At 31.6% G+C, this 21,320-nt stretch overlaps 1 protein-coding gene across 1 annotated transcript in view; it reads left to right on the top strand.

The window, feature by feature from the left end:
* The first annotated feature begins 13,413 nt into the window (after positions 1-13,413).
* The window catches only part of LOC125069715, a 164,634-nt gene continuing 156,727 nt past the window's right edge, over positions 13,414-21,320 (top strand). Inside the window, exon 1 of the mRNA XM_047679268.1 lies at positions 13,414-13,665. The gene's annotated coding sequence lies outside the window, so the exon portion shown is untranslated. The remainder of the gene's footprint in view (positions 13,666-21,320) is intronic.

The raw sequence follows: 21,320 nt of genomic DNA, 5'->3' as shown, positions 1-21,320 counted from the left end.
GATTGTATTTTGTTGTCACGTTTTAATATTTCGAATGCTTAAAATTAGTATTAAATAAGAAATTATATACTTTTTAGTAATTAACTAAATGTAACGCTCTATTAAGCAGCCATCTTCTGATTTAAACCCTAGATAAAACAGCATCTTACAGGACGTCTGAGAGCAACTAAAGAACACTCCAGAGTAACGACGCTCCCATTTATCGTCTTGCTGTTTTTAAATTGGTTTCATTATTATCATTTAATATTTGAACACTTATCTAAAATATTTAACAGTGCAAGATAAGTTTTATTGCATATGTAAGGAAATTGTAATTAATATTATCTGTAAATATTTAATTATTTATTAAGTGTGCTCCACGGATTTACTTGCCTTAATTTGTGCAATTCTTAATACATTTTTTTTTACGGAAGTGTAATAATATTTGTTTTTGATCCCAGATCTATTTCGATAAATCTTAATTATAGTTTTTGCTGATTGTAATAATTATTAGAGACATAAAACATCGGTAAATTAATGTAAATAAACTTTAGTTTGTCGTAAGTAGTAAATAAATTAAGGATATAATTTGCAATAAGCTGTATTATATAATGTCTTTTAACGGAATTTTCACGGAGAATATTCCAAGGAATCTTTGGATTAATCCCGGACGCTGAATATTACCATCGGACATCGTGTCAGAATTCCAAATTCCATTAAACCACCTTAATTTCCGGAAATACACAACGACGCAATTTTTAAGGCATTTTTTTTGCATCTCAAGACCACTCTGTAGAACTAACTATTTCTGATGGTTTTTCAGAACCGATATGACTTGAGAACCTTCAATAAAAAAGGCTACTAAGCTTCACCTGCAAGCCCGTCGGTATTGCAGATGTCCATAGGCCTTGGTACTCACTTTCCTCTTGACGAAGATGAGCCTCTTGCCCGTTGAGCACTTGTTACATAAACAAAAAAATATTCAATTTAGGTTATTTATGAAGGTTATCTTAGACAAACGTTAAAACAACAGAAATATCGATAATGGTTGTTTGATTTTAGAAATTTGCATGTAACTATAAATATTGACCTTAAAAAGTCAGTAATTTCGATATTACAGACAGAATAATTTTATTTATTCGTATAGACATAGTTGTAAGCAATTAAAATTATCAGCAAATGTAATATATATATACGGTTTACATTGTGGTTTGTCATATTAGTGATAGCGCCACTTTACAGACGATTATACGAGTATGTCACACGACACTAAATAAATAAAAAGCAAATTATAGTTAAGCCTGTAATGACCCACACCTGAGCTAAGGCCTCCTGAACATTTGGCAATTCTACCACGCTTCGCCAATGCGGGTTGTTGGATACAATTGAAATTAGGTTTCCTTGCGATGTTTTATGATTCTCACAAATTAGGCAGATGAAGGTTATGCTGTCATCAGCAATAGAAAAACCTTCACCTGTATCTGTTAAGCGGAACTAGCTTAAATTAATAAGTTAAATAAAAGTGTATAAAATCAGTACCTAAGAAGTTTTCTTAAGCATGATGATAATACGTCTTTATTCTTGATTATTAGTTTCATGGATGATCTTTGTCTGAGCCATTTTATAATTATTTTCAGAAAACCAAATGAAAATATTTATACTAACACCGATTTTCCGAAAATATTAGGTAAGTAGGTGGTAAATGTTTGAAACGAAATGAATGCGTTTGCAAGGCACCCTCGAGTTTTTGCTATAGTGGTTAATACCTATAGGGAAATAAAACGTCTTTCGGCAAATTTAATTTATCAAGTTCGAATTTCTGTGCAGCGTTTGAGTGAAAAGTTACTGACGCATAAATTTTCACATGTGTCATGTTATTTTTAATGTATTTGTTATTAACTGTCAGTTGCTGGGTAATAATAACTTTGTGATAGGGCTTTGTGCAAGCCCGTCTGGGTAGGTACCACCCACTCATCAGATGTTCTACCACCAAATAACAGTACTCTGTATTGTTGTGTTCTGGTTAGAAGGGTGAGTGAGCCAGTGTAATCACAGGCACAAGGGACATACCATCTTAGTTCCCAAGGTTGATGGCGCATTGGTGATGTAAGGAATGGTTAATATTTCTTACATTTTGTCTATGGGCGGTGGTGTCTACTTACCATCAGGTGGCCCATATGCTCGTCCGCCAACCAATCCCTTAAAAAAAACTTTATTCCTTTAGAGGAAATGCGTATACCCACATGGGAGAATCGTTTTGAAATGCATTATAAAACACATGAAAAAAATAACAGTAGCGAAAACTTTTCCACATTACTTAACTTGTTACGTAACTTAATATATATAACACTGATATCGAAGATACTTGTCGATCCGAGCACTTTTCCAGCAAGCGCTCGCAATTATTATTACTATTATTAAGCTACATAAGCCAAAACTTTAAATGGTTGATAGAATAGTTCAAAACTTACCGATTAAACTATAAAATCTAAACACAGCCACGTAGGCATAGTTAATAAATTCCACAATTAATTTTTAGAGCTTTTCCAATTAACAAATATATATCTTAGGTTAAAAAACATTGAATTCGACTGTATAGCTCGGTAAAACTATACGGAAGATAAAAGGTGTGGAGTTAGCATTCGACAAATGAAAACAGCTCATCAGAATTTAAATTGAAAGAGCGAAGACGTCTTACCCAAATATATTATAATTATACCAGACACTAGTCGACAGAGAGAGGCAGATTTAAGCAGAACTATGCGCTGCACCACTTCATCTTCGCTATCAAAGTCCATTGAAAACATCTGTGACAATAGGGCATGTTCACAATGATTAAATATTTAAAATACTTCGCCCTATTCACGCTGTTTCCGTATAGCAAAACCGTTATGTAAAGGGCACCAATTAAAGCGTATTTTGTAAGACCCTTTTCTAACTTCCTTAAACGGAACTTAGCCTCATCTCCTGTTAAGGAAGTTTTGAGCTCACGCTAACACGCTTTGCAGCGCGCTACAATGTGGTTTAGTGGATACATATGGCAGAGTTTAATTCGACACATGCAGGTTTTCTCACGATGTTTACTTCAACGTGAAGCACAAAATGAATTATAAAATTAATCGTATGAAAACTAAGTGGTTCTCACATGTATATGAAACAGCGATTTTCAGTTAAAATCCATGTGTCAATCTTGTCCCTACATGTGTAGACAGCATTACAATTTAATTTCATCAACAAACTCACTTAAAGAATAGGAATATCATTCAGAGTATATTTGGTGCATTAAAATAAAATATTTTATTTATAACATCATATTTAGAATGAGAATAGTTAAACATTTAAAACTGGTTATTTAATATAAACATAAGACGTCCGAAATTATGTATGTACATATATCATATTATAATATATAAATATACGGTTTGTATATATATAACAAAGAATCATCGTCTATTTAATTCTATTAACATAACATAACATAAGCAGCCCGTAAATGTCCCACTGCTGGGATAAAGGCCTCCTCTACCTTTGAGGAGAAGGTTTGGAGCATATTCCACCACGCTGCTCCAATGCGGGTTGGCGGAACACACATGTGGCTGAATTTCGTTGAAATTAGACACATGCAGGTTTCCTCACGATGTTTTCCTTCACCGCCGAGCACGAGATGAATTATAAACACAAATTAAGCACATGAAATTTCAGTGGTGCCTGCCTGGGTTTGAACCCGAAATCATCGGTTAAGATGCACGCGTTCTAACCACTGGGCCATCTCGGCTCAATTCTATTAAAATAAATAGTAATTGTTACGCTTAGTGAAAGAATATCTTTTATATGCACACATCCTTACAGCACTTTAGATTTGAGCGGCGAAATATCCTTTTTTCAACATTGAAGCAAATCGTCAAAACATCATTTATTCATTGAATAACTACATTTCAACGAGGTACTTCTTTTTTATTATCATACCATCGACTTCAAGGCAAAGATTTTACCTTTTGTGTTTTACAAATTTGTATTGAATTAAGTTTTTTAAATTTATGTAATATTTACCTAAATGTTATAATAAATATTTACCCTCTAACATTACAATACAAAAGTGCCTACTTGAATAAAGAGTATTTTGATTTTGATCATTAGAGTTTAGTAACTTTTTTACTTTTTATCTTGATTTAGTCTTGCCTCTGTTATAACGTTTATACTAACATTAAAATGCTAAGGAGTTTGTTTGGTTGAAAGCGCTAATCCCTGGAACTACAGGACCGATTTGAACAATTCTTTCGGTGTTAAATAGTCCAGTTATCAAGGAAGGATAGAGGTTCTATATACTTTCACGAAATGACAAATAGATGTAGAGTATCAGAGAAAATTATTTTTTTGAGATCTTCCGTTGCGTGCGCTGCGAAGCCGCGTCGAGGAGTTAGTCGCAGATAAAACTAAAGGTGAGGAGAAAATTTAGAACTCATTCCATCACACTTCCATGCGGGTTGGTGACTTATACGAGGTAAAAATAAATTAAATAGTTTGTTTGGTATTGAAGTTGCAATCTCCGGATAATATTCTAAACACATAACATAGCATAACATCACCAAAATACTTTTAACTCGTACTTTTTTTATTACTAAACATAGTTCGACAATATATTTGAGCTTACTAAAATATTTATATTTCAATCCGTATAAATTAGTATAATTATTTAATTATAATACTAAGTCAAATCAAATCAAATCAAATCAAATCAAAAAATCTTTATTTGGACATAAACATTTTACAGATCATAGAAATATATACATTCAAAATAACAAAAGACACAGAGAATGTGATGCCCAAATTGGTAAACTCAGTTTATGTTGAAATCATTGTAAAATGAAGTTCAACGCTGGTATTCTGTGGTCGCCAGTCAATGCGTACGTCACGTCGCAGGTAGTGAATAAATACAAGATAAATAAAAAAAGAAAAAAATTAGAGGTTTGTGTGATTACATATAATAAGTCCAATAATAGCAGTGACAATATAAAAATATATATAACATAAATATATTATAAGTCGTATTAATTAATAGGTCATATTTTAATGATAGTCGGCTTAAGGTCAAGCTAATAAATCTCTCCATAATTGCTAAGGAATATTTTGACGGTAAACAATGTTATTGTTAGTAATTTTACATCGTTTATTATTGAATAAATATTAATATCGTAACATGATTATCATCTAATTATACCTCAATACAAGTATAATTGTATAATATATTATAGTTAGTATAATAAAATTGTTTTATTTACTCGCGTTCAGTGGCTTTTTTGTATGAATTTCTGATTGTTTGAAAAGGTTACTTTATTTAGTAGTAACCTTTTTATAATGACTTTAGTTTGTAGTTATGGATAAATAGAATAAGCTCTATACAGTGGAGCTGTAAGTCCAATGAGACAGATATTAAATAACAACATAATTTTGTATGATCTCTAAAAATGTTTAGATAAAAACCAATATTAAAATTGCCATTAAGAGAGCAAATAGAGGCAGTCAAGATTTTATTTTAATTAGATTTTTTAACATTAAGACAACTTTTTTTAAAAACTAGGTATATAATATTATTTATTTATACAATGTCATTATACGTAATATTTATTACTACCTATTACATTATATGCATATGTAGAACAAAATATAAGATTATTTGGAATAGATTGGTGATTTTTAAACTGATGATGAGGGAGCCAGTGTAACGACAGGCACAAGGGACATAACATCTTAGTTCCCAAGGTTGATGATAAATTTTTATCGTAAGGTATGGTCAATATTTCTTACGACGCCAATGTGTATGCGTGAAGGTGGCAACTTGGTATCAGGTAGCTTATTTGCTCGTTCCACCTTTGCTAAATAAATAAATAATAATTTTACTTTACATTTATTTATATAGATAAATATTAATTATCAACAAACAATAAATAGAATAAAAAAATCTCAAAACAAAAATCTATAGTTTCACATAAAACATGAATAATAAAAATGCTTTTACAACCATCCTTTAAGACTAACAGTATTTAAAACGGGATATTTACCATGTTTTTTATTTTTATTTTTATTTCACGAGAGTCTCGTGAACAAGACATTCGTAGATAATGTCGAAATATCGAGCTCAAACAAATAAAAATAAAAAACATGGTAAATATCCCGTTTTAAATACTGTTAGTAATAAAAATAACCATGTTAATTTAAAATCTTACATCCTTTAAGATTTTATTTTTGTTTTAGATTACTGTTTATACAGAATGTAATTACCCAAAATAGGTCTCAATGGCAACAAGAACAACACTTTATAAATTCCAAGCGTTTCGTCGGTGATATATAAAACCTTTATTAAAAGCAAAACGAACGCTTCACTTCGCTTCCTGTTCATTTTCAGTTCGGTTTTTCTCACACAAAAAAAAAGCAATCGAAGTTAGATCTCGAAGGATTCCAGTGGCAAATGCACCCTGTATAAACGGCTAAAACCCTCGTCCTCTCCCGAAGTCAAGTAACGTTCAAAAGCCAGAGCAAAAAGCTCAGCACTCACTCACTAATTAGAATGCGGTTTTACAATAGGAGGTAGCGTTTTAAATACATCCGTTATAAATTAACTATACTATTATTAATTAACTATATCTGATTTTAATACTTCGATACCATTTGTAGGTAATCATGTGTCTTGGGAATTTTTTGTAGGTTTTCATGGAAGTTCTTATTATTAAATATGTATGTATAAAAAATCATAAATTGTAAGACAACACTTATAATAAATACGTCCAAATGTCTAATGTTTACATTTGGTCTGGTCATTTGGTCATCAGTCTTTATTTTGACATCAGTATTTTTTTTTAAATTGGAATGGAAAAATGTTCTCATTGAAAATAAAATTGTATAAATCATTCTTATCCGTTTAATTAAAGTCTATAATATTATAAATTTTATAAAGAGGTAAAATTAGTTTGTTTGTATATTGGGGATAATCTTCGAAACTTTTGATTACATTCTAAGAATGTTATCAGTGGTAGAAAGCTAAATCATTCCCTTTTGCTATAGTACACCCGTAACATATAAATTTATTGGCGGCTATTGGGGCGGTTTGCTAGTTATTTTTGAAAAGTATTGTAGTCTGCTCTGGTATTATTGTTGTTGTATTTAATCATGTCACGTGGTAGCTTCGAGGTACAGATATACGGAAAACAAGTAAAAGTCTATTATATATTGAAGAAAATATATATAATAGAGTAACTACTCACAAGAACAGGAAAGACGCGGGCGGAAAATAATAATTAATATTAGAACGTTAATAATATAAAACCTTATTTTTAATAAAACTCATTTTTGATTGCAGCGATTAATGTTTCCGTTCTGCTGGACTTCGGATCCTCAGCCGTTTCACAAGACCGCCTTTGTTGTAACAAGCTACGTGCCTGGTGTATGGTGGTCATTGTTCTTTTGAAACCATGTTAAATTAGTGATGTTGCTATTAAGGAACACTTAGAAGACTTCCGTGGAGTTTGTACTCCCTTTATATTAGGGCTAAGCAAGAGATGTTGGTAATCGAGTTAGAAATATGGGCTATGTTTGGCCAATGATGGTTTATCTTTTTATTGATAGCAATTCAACATTTTGATAACAAACATTAAAACTATGTTCCGGTTTCAAAGATGAATGAGACAATATACCTATTTGTTACCTATTCTTAATTTTTTGTATGCATTGTAATATTCCGCAGGTATTTTTAACGTTCCACATTCATAAATTAAATCGTTTAAAAATATAAATCTATATACATATACAATAGCGAAATACCTGATTAATCACGAAATCTCAGAAACTACAACACTTACAAACTTGTATTTGCCAGGTAGGTTCCTTACCGACCGCTATGAACCGCTATGAATTTTACGAAACTCAACCCCTAAGGGGTTAAAACGGGTTTAGAAGTTTGTGTTTTATAAATTTCGCGTAAGTAAAGAGGCCGCAGGTTCAGCTAGTTAAATATATCACTAAAAATGAAATGCTAAGCTAGAACATGTAATTGACTAACATAACATTTTATTTAAAATATCGAATGATTTCCTTGCCAGTTCTTCTCGGTATCTACATTCCGAACCGGTGGTAGCTTCACTTAATATGGTTTTGTTAAATGACGATTCAAAAGTGATTGCTACTTGAATATGTGTAGTATATTTTGAGTAATTGATCTCGTGTTCGGTGGTAATGGTGTACGCGAAGAAACCTCACTACAATTTCATAGCAGTTATTGCAAGCAATAGCTATAAATATAATTAATGATATTGCTTAATGCTTGTTTAATTATCTGGACGCAATAGATAACATTTGTACATATTTAAGGACTCAATGTTAATAACTCTTATGTAAATAAATATAAAATCAAAATATTCTTTATTAAAGTAGGCTTTTACAAGCACTTTTGAATCGTCATTCAACAAACTATACTAAGTGAAACTACCACTTTTTTCGAATGTAGATTCTACCGAGAAGAACCAGCAAGAAATTCAGTAGTTACTCTTTCTCAACATTTAAAAATACAGTCATGTTAGTTGAATACAATTATATATGTGTGTAATATATCCTGCCTGGAAGTCAACAAGCATTAACTCCACGCTTTTTTATCATCTATATAATCTTTTATCGAATAATATGCCTTCTTTAGCAATGTAGTTTTTACAAATGATTTTAAATTATGAAACGGCAAAGTTAATGATGTCTGCGGAATCTTTATGTAATTTTACACGTCTGTTACAAGAGAATCTAATCTAAAGTTTTATTTAAATTACATTAAGTTGGAATGAATGCAACTCTCCAAAACACCCCAAATGAGTTTGAACTCGAGAGGTTTACTAGAAGACGTTGAAGAGTTTACGTATGCAACACCAAGTCCCATCGTCAGATTAACTCAATGGTACAAAATTATTGTATTGGCAACCATTTTGATTTAATCGAATCGTTTTTGTTTAGTTTGAATAATGTGTCTAGAATACAAAAGTAGAATTGTCGTTATATATTTTTTTCTTTGATATGGTTAGTTGGACGAGCAAATGCCACCTGATGGTAAGCAGTCACCACCGCCCATAGACAATGGTGCTGTAAGAATATTAAACAGTCCTTACAACGTTAAGGCGCCACCAACCTTGTGAACTAAGATGTTATGTCCTTTGTGTCTATAGATACACTGGTTCACTTACCCTTCAAGCTGGAACACAACAGACGGTAGAATATATGTGGGTTACCTCTCAAACCTACCCAGACGGACTTTCACAAAGCACTGCCATCAAGTAAATTAATTGCAAGCTGTTGGTAAAATAGAAAAAACTAAGCGTTTTCTATAGATCACATAGTCATAAAATATTGTGGTTTTAGGTTAAAATTGCCTTCCAAAATTGCTTTAGATACTTTGTTAGTAACATCAAAGGCAAGCATAAATCGAATTCATGTAAATAAACTCAATGTTTGGAAAATTCTCTTCAAATACACCATAATTGTAATTATTATACGGAACCATTATATTATAAGCGTTAAACTCGCGCTAGACCAGATTTAAAATATCTCAGTACTATTAACATTAATGAAAAACAAAAAACAGATAAAACAAAGAGCGTAAAATTTACAAAGAGAAAGAAACAAAGAATAACTGATATAAACTTACTTGTAACTTTTCCTAACGGCTCTCGTAATATTCTGAGTTTTTCACCTTGGCTATTACGTTTTGGGATTGCCATTTTAAGGTTCCGTGGTCAACATTCCGTAGTCAGTTAACGTTGTTTCATATCTATCTCTGTTTAAATCACTAGCGGCGTGCTCGGTGGTATTTCTCATCGGCAATATGGTCGAAGTGACCACTTACCGTTAGGTAGCTTATTTGCCAGTTTGAATACCTAAAAAGTGTTTTATTAGGAACGGTTTTTTTATATACCAAGTCAGAAATGTTATCATCATCACTTATCAGCAGCCTGTAAATTTCCCACTGATGGGCTAAGGCCTCCTCTCCCTTTGAGGAGAAGGTTTGGAGCATATTCCACCACGCTGCTCCAATTCTGGTTGGTGGAATACATATGTGGGAGAATTTCGTTTCAGAAGTTAGACACATGCAGGTTTCCTTACGATGTTTTCCTTCACCGCCGAGCATGAGATGAATTATAAACACAAATTAAGCACATGAAAATTCAGTGGTGCCTGCCTGAGTTTGAACCCGAAATCAAATTAGTAAATTAATATTAAGAAGAAACAATAACTGAACGTATGAACGATTTATAAAAATCACATATTGTGACGTTTATATATATTTTTTTTTTAATATTCCATTCAATCCTTTGTATTCCTTTTACGAAATGACATCATTTTGTGAATTAACTAGACTTAATTATTTTTATAATACAAAATAATGATTTTATACCGTGTTATTTTGAAATATAAACATTTGCTAACTTATCTATCCGTCCGTAAAGTGCTAATGCCTCGTACAAACCCGTATATGTTACCTCGCGTATAAATGTTTTACTAATTTATTTATAAACATAATAAAATTCTCTATGTTAATATTATATTTATATTGATAAGTATGAATACTTCGTTAGATCAAAATTAATTCGAAACTGTTATTTCTTTAATATTTTTAATGTATTGAAGATATTTATATTTTCGTTCAGAAATTCGAATTGGAAACGACAATCGTTTAAAACGACTCCCGCTTAGAAACTTGGCGCATTTGTTGCATACAGTATTGCTGACAAAAATATCATTTTAAAATATCGTCCAAGTATCGTTTAAGATAAAAATAAACATAGTAATAATTTTAATATCAATAAATGAATGTAGGACTCTAATCGAAATATCGATTTTTTTAGATGTATAACTTGAAAATCGTTTTAACTATAGTTTTATATTAAACTAAGGTTTAACCAATTGTCGAGATGGATTCAACGAATTAATTAATTAAATTAACAATCCTATAGTGATACAGAAATCGTTATCCCAAGTTAGATTTCCTTGTGATCAATTTCACTCTGCTGCGAATTTGACTCCTACTTATTCACTCAGTATTAGTCCAGTCAAGCAATCGGTATTGGAGAAGCATGGTGGAATATGCTCCAAACCTTCTCCTCAAAGGGAGAGGAGGCCTTAGCTCAGCAGTGGGAAATTTACAGGCTGTTAATGTTGGTCCAGGTGAGAACTCTTCCGATCTTGTTGGATCTGCCTTCCCGTCAGACTATGCGAGTGAGATAATACAGAATTCAAGTTTATGTTTGCACAGAACCGGACCGTAAGTTTTGAGGGCTCTGGGCTAACACTACACAGGGGACCTAAGACATATCAGAACGTAGACTTGAAGCCATACGACCTCTTTAATTTAATGAAGTTATGGATTCTTTCGCATTATCGTCTATTTTTGACTTTGACTTGACTTAGTTGGGGCCCCCTTCAACCCAGGGGCCCTGGGCTGAAGCCCGAAAAGCCATATGGTAGATCCGGGCCCTGTGTTTGTACGCTCACACACAATAGGTTATGTCTCCAGCACAAACTATCGTGTCATCGTGGCTATCACTCAAAGTGATATCATCATTATTAATATTTAAATTAAAAAATCGAACCTGTTATCTAACTGAATTAACTAGTTACAAAGTAAATTTTATCAAAAGCGAAACCAGAAACTTTAGAAAAATGAACTGTTTAAACTATTAATAATTAAAAAGCAACACAAAATAATATAAAATATACAAGTATCATGTTCTACAGCCTTCACGTGCCTATTGAACATTTTCACATGAAAAAAATATGTACTGAATATAAAAATTCGTTCCTATTTTTACAATAAGCTTTTTATTTTAAGATCTTTATTAAAAGGTTGCCCTTTTCATTTTAATAAAGTCCTTATAGCTATACGTTGTTAAATTCGTCCCTGAATAAATTTGTTCTATATTACAAAAAAAAAAGAAAAAATAGAAAGAGCACACATTTTTATCCGTCTTCGAACAATTAAGTGTCTCAAATGAAAATAAGTGCACTTGCGAAAGCAATAAGGTATTTTTTTTTTTACGCTAAACATCTATTTGCGGCAAACGACATGACTCTTGTATGCCACCATACTGCCATATTCCAATAATTATTATTATAAAACTAAGAACAAAAGATATTTTATTAAGTTATTAATTTGAGTCCATATTTATTTATCGGTTTCCTTTTATTATAAATTCTTTCAATAAATATTTCGATGTTTAACATCCGCGTCTCGTGACAGCCATGTTTTTTTTTCATTATTAGGATATAATTTGAATTTAAGATGACATCACTATCAGTATCAGCTTATCCTTTAAACAATGTTTAGAGCATATTACACCACGCTTCTCCATTACGGTATGGCGAATATAAACGAAAACAGTTTCATACATAACATGCAAGTTAGTTTACGATATTTCACCGCTGCTGATGAGATGGATTTTAAATAGAAATTAAGCGTAAGTATTAAATTCAGAGGTTCTTCCCCGAATTCAAGCCTAGGATCTATGGCTATCTGCAGTCTTTACGATAAGATTGTATAATACCAATTATAATCGTAAAAATTTAATGAGTCGTTGGTATCTACCCGGACGGGCTGTCTGGGTAGATACCAACCACTCACAAAGCCCTACAAATATTATTACAAAGTGTAAAAAAATACTTATGTAAAAACTTGTTTGTTGAATGTTTCTTTTTAACCGAGGAACCCTAAAAGTGTTATCTTTTCGAATAACTTAAAAAACAATTGCCAATTTTATCCGCCTTATTGCAACGCTTCGAGAAAAAAGTAAAAAATCTTACGCGTTGATTACAAAAAGAAGGTTAGACTATGCGTTGGTATCGAGGCTACATTTTAACATTATTATTTAGTAATCATTTTCTTGTTTCATTTCTTTAATTACATAAGCATTACTTATAATAATAATTTTGATTTAATATTTGTTCTCTTAATAAATTAGTGAACAATTTCTAAAACGTAAAAATCAAATTATAATTAAATATTTAATTACAATAACAATTGATGTAATTAATGATTCTGAAGACTATCCTATACAATATATGTTTTTTTATTATAATTCAAAAAATAACGACCCCACAACTTACCTTTTTGTTTAAAACCAGAGTTATTAATGATTGTTAAGATTAAAAGTGCTTCTAAAAACAAAAAAGCACTCAACTAAATTGTTCCTATGCTATTTAAAAATATAAATTTAAACACGTGGCCCGTAACAAAAACGCGCCAACTCTCAATTTGTGCAATCATTGTACAAAACAAAATGCGTGCTATGTGGTCATTCTCGGTCATACCGTGATCTTCCACTAACTTCATTCCCATAGTCCATCTCTTTCACACCTATCGCTCTTTATTCAAATTCGATATGACCTTTCTCTCCCTCGCGCGTCAGTCCACGACGGATTGCCGTGCGAGGTAGTACTGTTGTACCGCTCGCCGAAGTCGCGTGATAACTTTCGTAAAAAAAAAACATCGCCAAACATTTCTTCTCGTTTTTGCGAAAGTGTAACAGTGATAGGCCGAGTGTGGATACGTGTTTATGTGAAGATATAACAGTTATACGTGAAATTGTAATAATTGTGGTGCATTTTGGAATGTTGCAAATCTTGAGTGGTGTGATTTTGTAAGACACTTTAAGGATTTTCACGGTTGGTTTTGTTTTATATTTTCTTATCATACAATTGTTACTTGTTAGTCGACGCGGTTGATTAACTTTCGATAAGGACTTATCAAAGTTGGTTGATAAAAAAAAAAAAAACACTGTACAATCCTAATCGTAATTACGTCTAATACTATAATAAATATTTAAATTTGGTTGATTTAAACAGAAACACCCGCATTTACATCAAGGTTGGTAACAACAATCGATCTATAATTTTACGCACCTGTGTAAATGTTTTCAACGTATTTTTAACGTCATTACGACAATATTAATAATATAAAACCTTATTGCTGTCGATGCCACAGTTATCGAAGAACACAAATGAACATTCGCACAGATTATATTTTATACATTTTTTGATTCTTATACAAAATGCCAAGCTATTAGCAAGTCGTAAGACAGTCTGGGTATTATTACACGAGCTCTGGTCTAGACAGATGTGATTTATTTTCTATTCGAGGAATTGAATGTTGGGTGCATTTCGTAAACAATTTTAAACGTTTTTTTTTAATTTTTTTATCGCACTATGAAATTGAATATCGAATATAAATTTAAATATTTAAAAAATATCAGTTTTACGGTCTATATACTTTTTATATTTTCATTAATAAATATGAATTTATTATGGCAATCTCGAATGCCTCTAAAACAGTTCGTAAGTATTTGATACTTTTGAAGAAAAAACGTTCCAATTTCAAAATTCTGACATTATTCTTTAACTATTAAAAGAATCCATTGCGTGCAAAACTTATCTATAATAAGTAGTTGCATCATTATCTGTTTATTAAGTATACTTAGATTACCTCTGTATAGCTTATCGTGTGAATGAAAGTAATTGTGTCTGCATTCCACGTAGCTAACAATTACTGGTTTAACTATTATACTGGCGTCTAATGCCGCCTTGACATTCAATATTGCAAACTACAAGATACAACATAGGTGTATTATGGTGTATTATTATTATAGGCTTTAATGAGAATTTATACAACATTTAATGTATTAATTGAACATTATATATATATAAGTTCGAATCGCCGTCACTAGTTCAGACTGGTTTTATCCAGTTAAATTTGTGATATTTAAATATATGTTGCAAAAGTCATATCCGTTTGAAAATATATTGAGTACGTAACTTTTTTCATATATATTTTGTTTTTTAATTTATAATTTTAATAAAACGACTTCATAAACTTTAGCACTGTTCAGTGTTCCCTCATCATTGCAACCGTGCAGGGCTGGCGATATAATTTTTATTGAGTGACTGGTTCCTAACCAGATAAACTCCAATAAATCACTATCAAGTAAAACGCTTATTTATTTCTGTCTGTAGTCGACTTTTCCGAATATTACCTCTTTTTATATTTAATGTTAACTTAGATAAAGATAATGTATAGTTTGTATTATGCCACTGCACAAGTCAACCGGAGCAGTACGAATTCAAATTTCATTGTTTAGAACTTACGAACTTACGAACGATATTGACATAATTCTAGTATTTCTGAATTCTAGTAAAATGTTAACGCACTTAAAGGAGAATGTAGAATGGAGAAGTAAGATGAGATATCTACGAAATTAATTATAACGACTAAAGAAACAATAATTGGTATTATGAACAAATGAATCCGTATATAAAGTGCCCCCTCAGCATAGTATTCATTGTATCTCCAAGGAACGATTTCATCTTATAGTCTATTCCAACCATAAGAGGACAAAAGCCAAATAAGCAAAATTTGACATTGATATGACGCGATATCATTGGTCGAGAGATTGAATTAATGAACATCGTAGAATAATATTCATTATGGATTTGAGAAAAAATAGCGCTTTGGACGTCGTCTGAACTTTTATCAGAAATTTGGTAGTAATATTAAAGTGGATATAATTAGTTAAGTGTAAGGTATATAAATCAAGAACTATTAGTAGTACACAATATAGCAGATAAATTTGAATACGTAAATCTATCGTTTGTTTACCATTATTCCTTTTTCGATTGCAATAGTAGACTTTAAATACAATTATGTTGATTCTAATACACGTTTTTTAAACAGACACGATTAAAAATATTGCTGATCATTAATGATAAAATTACTTATAGCTATTGCTGATTGCTCTAGTGGTTTAATTATAAGGCTGAGCAGTAGGACCTAGGTAGTGTCGAGTGGTGGATTAGTAGTTGCCGGTGTTTATATCGAGCCTCAGAATACAAGTAAAGCCCTTCCTATACCTTGATTATCTTATGTTGTCTCGGATTGCTATCCGTTGTGAGAAAACATTTCAGAGTAGGAGGAGCTAGAAAGAGCTATGGTGCCTGTCTGTGCTTGTCTGGATTTGAATCTATTACCTTCGTTCGACTTCATTCGTCAATAGAACAGAAGTTGTATTAACGCTCGTACAGCTAAATTACTTATTCCTATAATCCAAATGACTTACTAAGACTTATTTTTAATGAACACATAAAGCCTTATGTATCCCTTTGAAGAAATGATTGGTATTAAAAAAGATATATTTAGGTGGGTATCTTAGAAGGTAAGTTGCACGTAATTACGACCTTAGTCCAGTATGTGTTTATTATGTAGACGGCTATGACGATTAGAAGAAGAACAAAAGCTAAACTGACGCAAGAATGACTTTGATTTTGAAACCTTGTTATCGAGTAGACTTGATGACTGCCATTGTATTTTTTAAAACCCGTCCAAGGTTGAATTTCGAATGCCAGACAAAGAATGTACGGAAGATTTCTTTACAATTTTTACAAAATTACACGAATAAGTATTTCTAAGAATGTCGTTATTGTTAAAGACGGTATTTAAATTTCTCAAAGGTTTTAATTCCAGGCATAAAATTCTTTATTCGATTTAGAAATAAATTCGCAATATAAGACTGAATTAAGGCGAGATAAACCGCCGGGCAAAGATGATTGCTTAATAAAACTGCATAAAGTGTAGTTGAATATCTCAAGCCGTCAAAGCAGACTTAAACTTAAAATCGCACTTAAACTTATATATTTTAAATAGAAGACTGACGAAAACTGTTGTATCAATATATCACAAGGAGAAACAATACGCTTTTACAAATTAAAAATTATCTTTATCAAAGGTCCATAAAGACACTTTTGAAACAACATATTAAAATACCTACCACCACTAAGTCGATACTATTGAGAAGAACCGGCAAAACTAAATTTAAGTTTTGAATGTGTAAACAAAATAATTCCGTTTCAACAATCCCATTACCTAATTAAATAAACAGATAATATTTGCCGTAAACAATGTATTAATTCCGACCACAAAGGTACTGTGGTTGGTGTAGAAAACTAGTATCAATTAACCGCTCTGCTATTATTGCTTATAAAGTCCTTTTAGACCGACGCTACCTAGAAATAGGTGCAAATAAAATAGGGTTGTCTCTTTAATTTATAAATTTATTTAAAGCTTTTCATACTGGAAATTTGTGTACGTTATTACCTGTGAGATATTCACTGGAAGAATACTTAGGTAGGGCTTGAAGACAACACATTGATCTTACAGGCTACAGGCTTATCACAGATTTAATTTGCATTTATAGTTAATCTTAAGAGTATAAAGAAAAAACCCAATGGATAATGACATCAAATTCTACATGAATACTGTACTAAACAATGTTTCAACTCAGTGTAATAAGGCCCCTAAATTAAAAGAGGATAATCAGCAGTGATACATTAATAAGTAGAATTAAGTAGACTCGCTATTTCTATAAACTTTTAAAACATGGAGCCTAAAAGTTTCTATCTACTATAGAGTAGTATAGTATTTTAAAGGAACTGATTCTCTATTCCCTACATTTTATCACGGCATGACAGTTACCAAAGAAGTAAGGATCGAGCCTTATTGGTTCTTTCACACAATTGCTTTCACATCGCTAAATCTGTATGCCGTTGAGCTTTCCAGGCTTAAAGGTTCCTATTGATAGTAATACCCACAAAGAATTTCTCCACAAAACTAATTATCCATCGGCCAGTATTATTATAAGTACCGATACAAATATGTACATAAAGTCAACCACGTTGTAATAATAATATTTCTATTATTGTCAACCCTAACGAAATCACACAGGTAACAAAATAAACATAACTCTTATGTCTCTAAGAATAAGCACTAGTTTTAAACAAAGTATTAAATTATAACATTTATTATTCTCGGAACTTTAATTCTGTTCCTTGTATTTGATTTGTTTAAACTTATCGACTGAGTTCCTTTCATTGCGTATTGCTATTTTGTCGTATTGTGAGTTGTGAAATGTTTGACCCACGACTTATTATAAACATATATTATATTTTATAAATATTGTGCTATTAGATACTTACATTGTGGTTGTCTTCGTACAATGTATTATTAGCGTTTGTTTTACTGTGTGTTTTATTACGATAGCTTTTTCTGTGAATATATCTGCATAGTGCATTTGGTTTTAAAATTAGTCTTAACAGTTTTTCCAGGCAGTGGATTCGTGAGTTTCTACTCAGTTAAAAAAATGAAAGAAATCGCCGATTTTGTGACAAAAACTCTTACACACCGTTGTGGAGCAAAAACTATGGAACAACATAACCCAAATAGCAAAAAATTGAGGCTTTTTTTTACGACTTGCAATATTAATAAAACGAATACGATACTTTTACTCAAACTATAACGGTAAAAAAAACCTTAAAAACTTCGTGATACAGCTCACCGGGAAATCCCGGTGCAAGCATAAGTGGAAAATACCGCGACTAGTGTTTACCTGTAAAAATATTGTTTCCTGGAAATTGGTAATTCGATTTTAATATTTCGACGTTAATAAAATATTTTTTTATCTATTTTGATCACGGCAAAATCACTAGTCTGGATGGTTGCAATGCATTTATTTAGAAAGGATACGTACAGAGTTGCATTGCTTCCATAACTAACAATAGTTTACTTTTTTCCTTCTTCTTCATCATTTGCCTACTTCGCTAGTCTATTGGCTTATGACCCTGATGATCCCTAGATCGTGGCCTCAAAATTCAGCCATTCAAAAGTAACTGGGTTTAGTGGAGAAAAATTCTCAGTAACAGTCCGGAGTTTGGAAGACGGCAATGATTACATTCCCGTGACCAAAATCGGAAAGGAGGACATACTAGGCACTCTTTGTTTAATGTTTAAAGCGACAGCATATTATACTAACTTGTAATGGTAAGTCACACACACACAAACAGAAGTAAAAAGTAATGCTATTTTATACACAACGCACACTAACTTGTAGTTACTTTTATTACCACGTATGTGTAAATTGTATTATGGAATTATTTATCATTTAAAAAGTTGTTAATGTAAAGTAGGTATGTATAAATGTATTTCTACATTTATAATTAGTAAGAACGTGACCTTATCGGTAAAAAAATATTGAGTTTCACCACATAGATTCCGATACACATTTACCTAAATACTAAAACAGTGATGATATTTTTACTGTTTATATCACCCGAGTATACTAACTGTAATGAATTGTAACTACTGTACAATTTGTGGTTGCTTAATCTTATCTATATACACAGATTATTTGAACACATTAATAATATGGATTTGAAAAATAATTAATATCGAAATGTATATTAATAATTAAGGTAGATTACTTAATATAAGATGATATTATTTTTAAAAAAGAAATTTTGATTTTCAGGCTGAGATTTACTGATTCTCGCCGCTTCGTCTTGGTAGAATATACTTTCCGAACCGGCGGTAGATGTACAAACATTATCTTGATTTAATTCTGTAACATGTCGATTCAAAAGTGCATTTATGAGGAAATTAATTCTGTAACAATAAATTTGAAACTCGCGGAGTTATTTCGTACAGTGTCAGAAAGTGATATGCAACTTCAATAATAATTATCACATTGATAGGGAACTAGTCTTAGTAGTAGTAGTAACAACCTGTTAATTTCCCACTGCTGGGCAAAGGGCTTCTCTCACGTGGCAGATTCTATACATCGCCGAACACGAGATGAATTATAAATACAAATTTGAACAAAGAATCATCGGTTAAGATACACGTCTTGTAACCACTGGGCCACCACGGCTCATTTAAAGGATACGCATCAAAATAGCGTATCACCGTAAGTCTGCGATCATATTTCACGAGTGAGATTCGAAATGAGCTTAACAGGAACAGCTGTTCAGCTGCTGTGCGTGAATGAGTGATGAACATCCATACGTACAAATTTATTTAACATATAATATAGTATAATAAAATATGTTCTGACTTCTGCTTATAAGATTCATGACAATGTCGTGGTCACAAGTAAATATTGGAAACAAATTCCTTCACGGTTTTGTAATACAAAACCAATTGTTAACACAATATACACGACTTGCTTTTTTATGACCATAGATAATAAAATTCGATAAAAAAACAGATTAAAAATGAAACTAATTGTGTAGAAACTATACAGCCTATTTCTTGTTCCTTTGTTATGTTGCTATGCGGTAAAATTGTTATTTATTTTTATTATTATGGAAATAAATAATAATACTCGGGGACTGAGTAATAGTGCAAAAACATTGTGTTATTAATAACAATTTTTCACCGAAAGAATCGGAACGGAATCTGCTAGTATTTTTGCTACTACATCACGTAGTCGTGATTTGTATAGTAAATTTTATAAATTGTATTTGTATTATAAATTTGCGTTCTTGGTCAATATTTTTTTTATGTAAACTATATGTTCATAGTTTGTAGTATTACTCTGTCGGTTTCACATACTAAAAATGGCGGGAAATGAAAGATTTTTTTCATTACATCATCATTTAAACTAATATTATAAATGCGAAAGTTAGTCTGTCTGTTTGTATGTTTGCTCTTCCGAGGCAAAACCAACAAACCGAATCAGATCAAATTTGGTATGGAGCAAGGTTGAACTCCAAGGAAGGACATGGCTTTTTCTACCTAATACCTGCCGACCAAGTACTTCGTTCTCCTTTCAAGCCGCGGACAAGAACTATTTCGTCATAATTATATGTAAATATACATAGTTTTATTATAGTTTTTATAAAGTTTATTGTTATAACAAATCTAGACCCACGTTGCCTGGAACCGGTTTGAACGGATGCAAAAAATCACCTCCGAATAGGTACACGTTCGAACAAGTTTCGGTACGGTAATTAAGAAATTATTTGAACAAAAGCCTCAATTCTTAAAACGTATTGAAATATTTTTTTGTGAACCTTATTCGTGTTACCTCTTTAATCAATCTACGAACTGTAGGTATACGAAAAATCACGACCAGTTTAAATAATAAAAAATGCTTGTCGGCATACTTTAAAAGATCATCCGGTTCGTTATTAGGAAAAAATAATACTATAATAATCTACATATATATTTATGTATAATAATTATTACATACAATTTTTTTTTCTGTAATTATCGCTATGTGACTAGGCCGTCAATATTTTGAATTCCGTTGATCGGAACCTCTTTTTTATTAACGCCAGCGAGTCGGGCTAATTGTATAATATACGCCGTCTTTAATCTAAATTAATAATTATATTCTGATAAAATTCTCCTGTTTCACCGTATAAAATTTCAGCATATTATAGCAGAATTAAATATTAATCCTTACTTACAAGCAGAGCACTTATCCTCTGCTGCATAT

This window comes from Vanessa atalanta, chromosome 16, assembly GCF_905147765.1.
Source record: "Vanessa atalanta chromosome 16, ilVanAtal1.2, whole genome shotgun sequence".
NCBI classification, from domain to species: domain Eukaryota; kingdom Metazoa; phylum Arthropoda; class Insecta; order Lepidoptera; family Nymphalidae; genus Vanessa; species Vanessa atalanta.
This window is presented reverse-complemented; position numbering and strand designations above follow the sequence as displayed.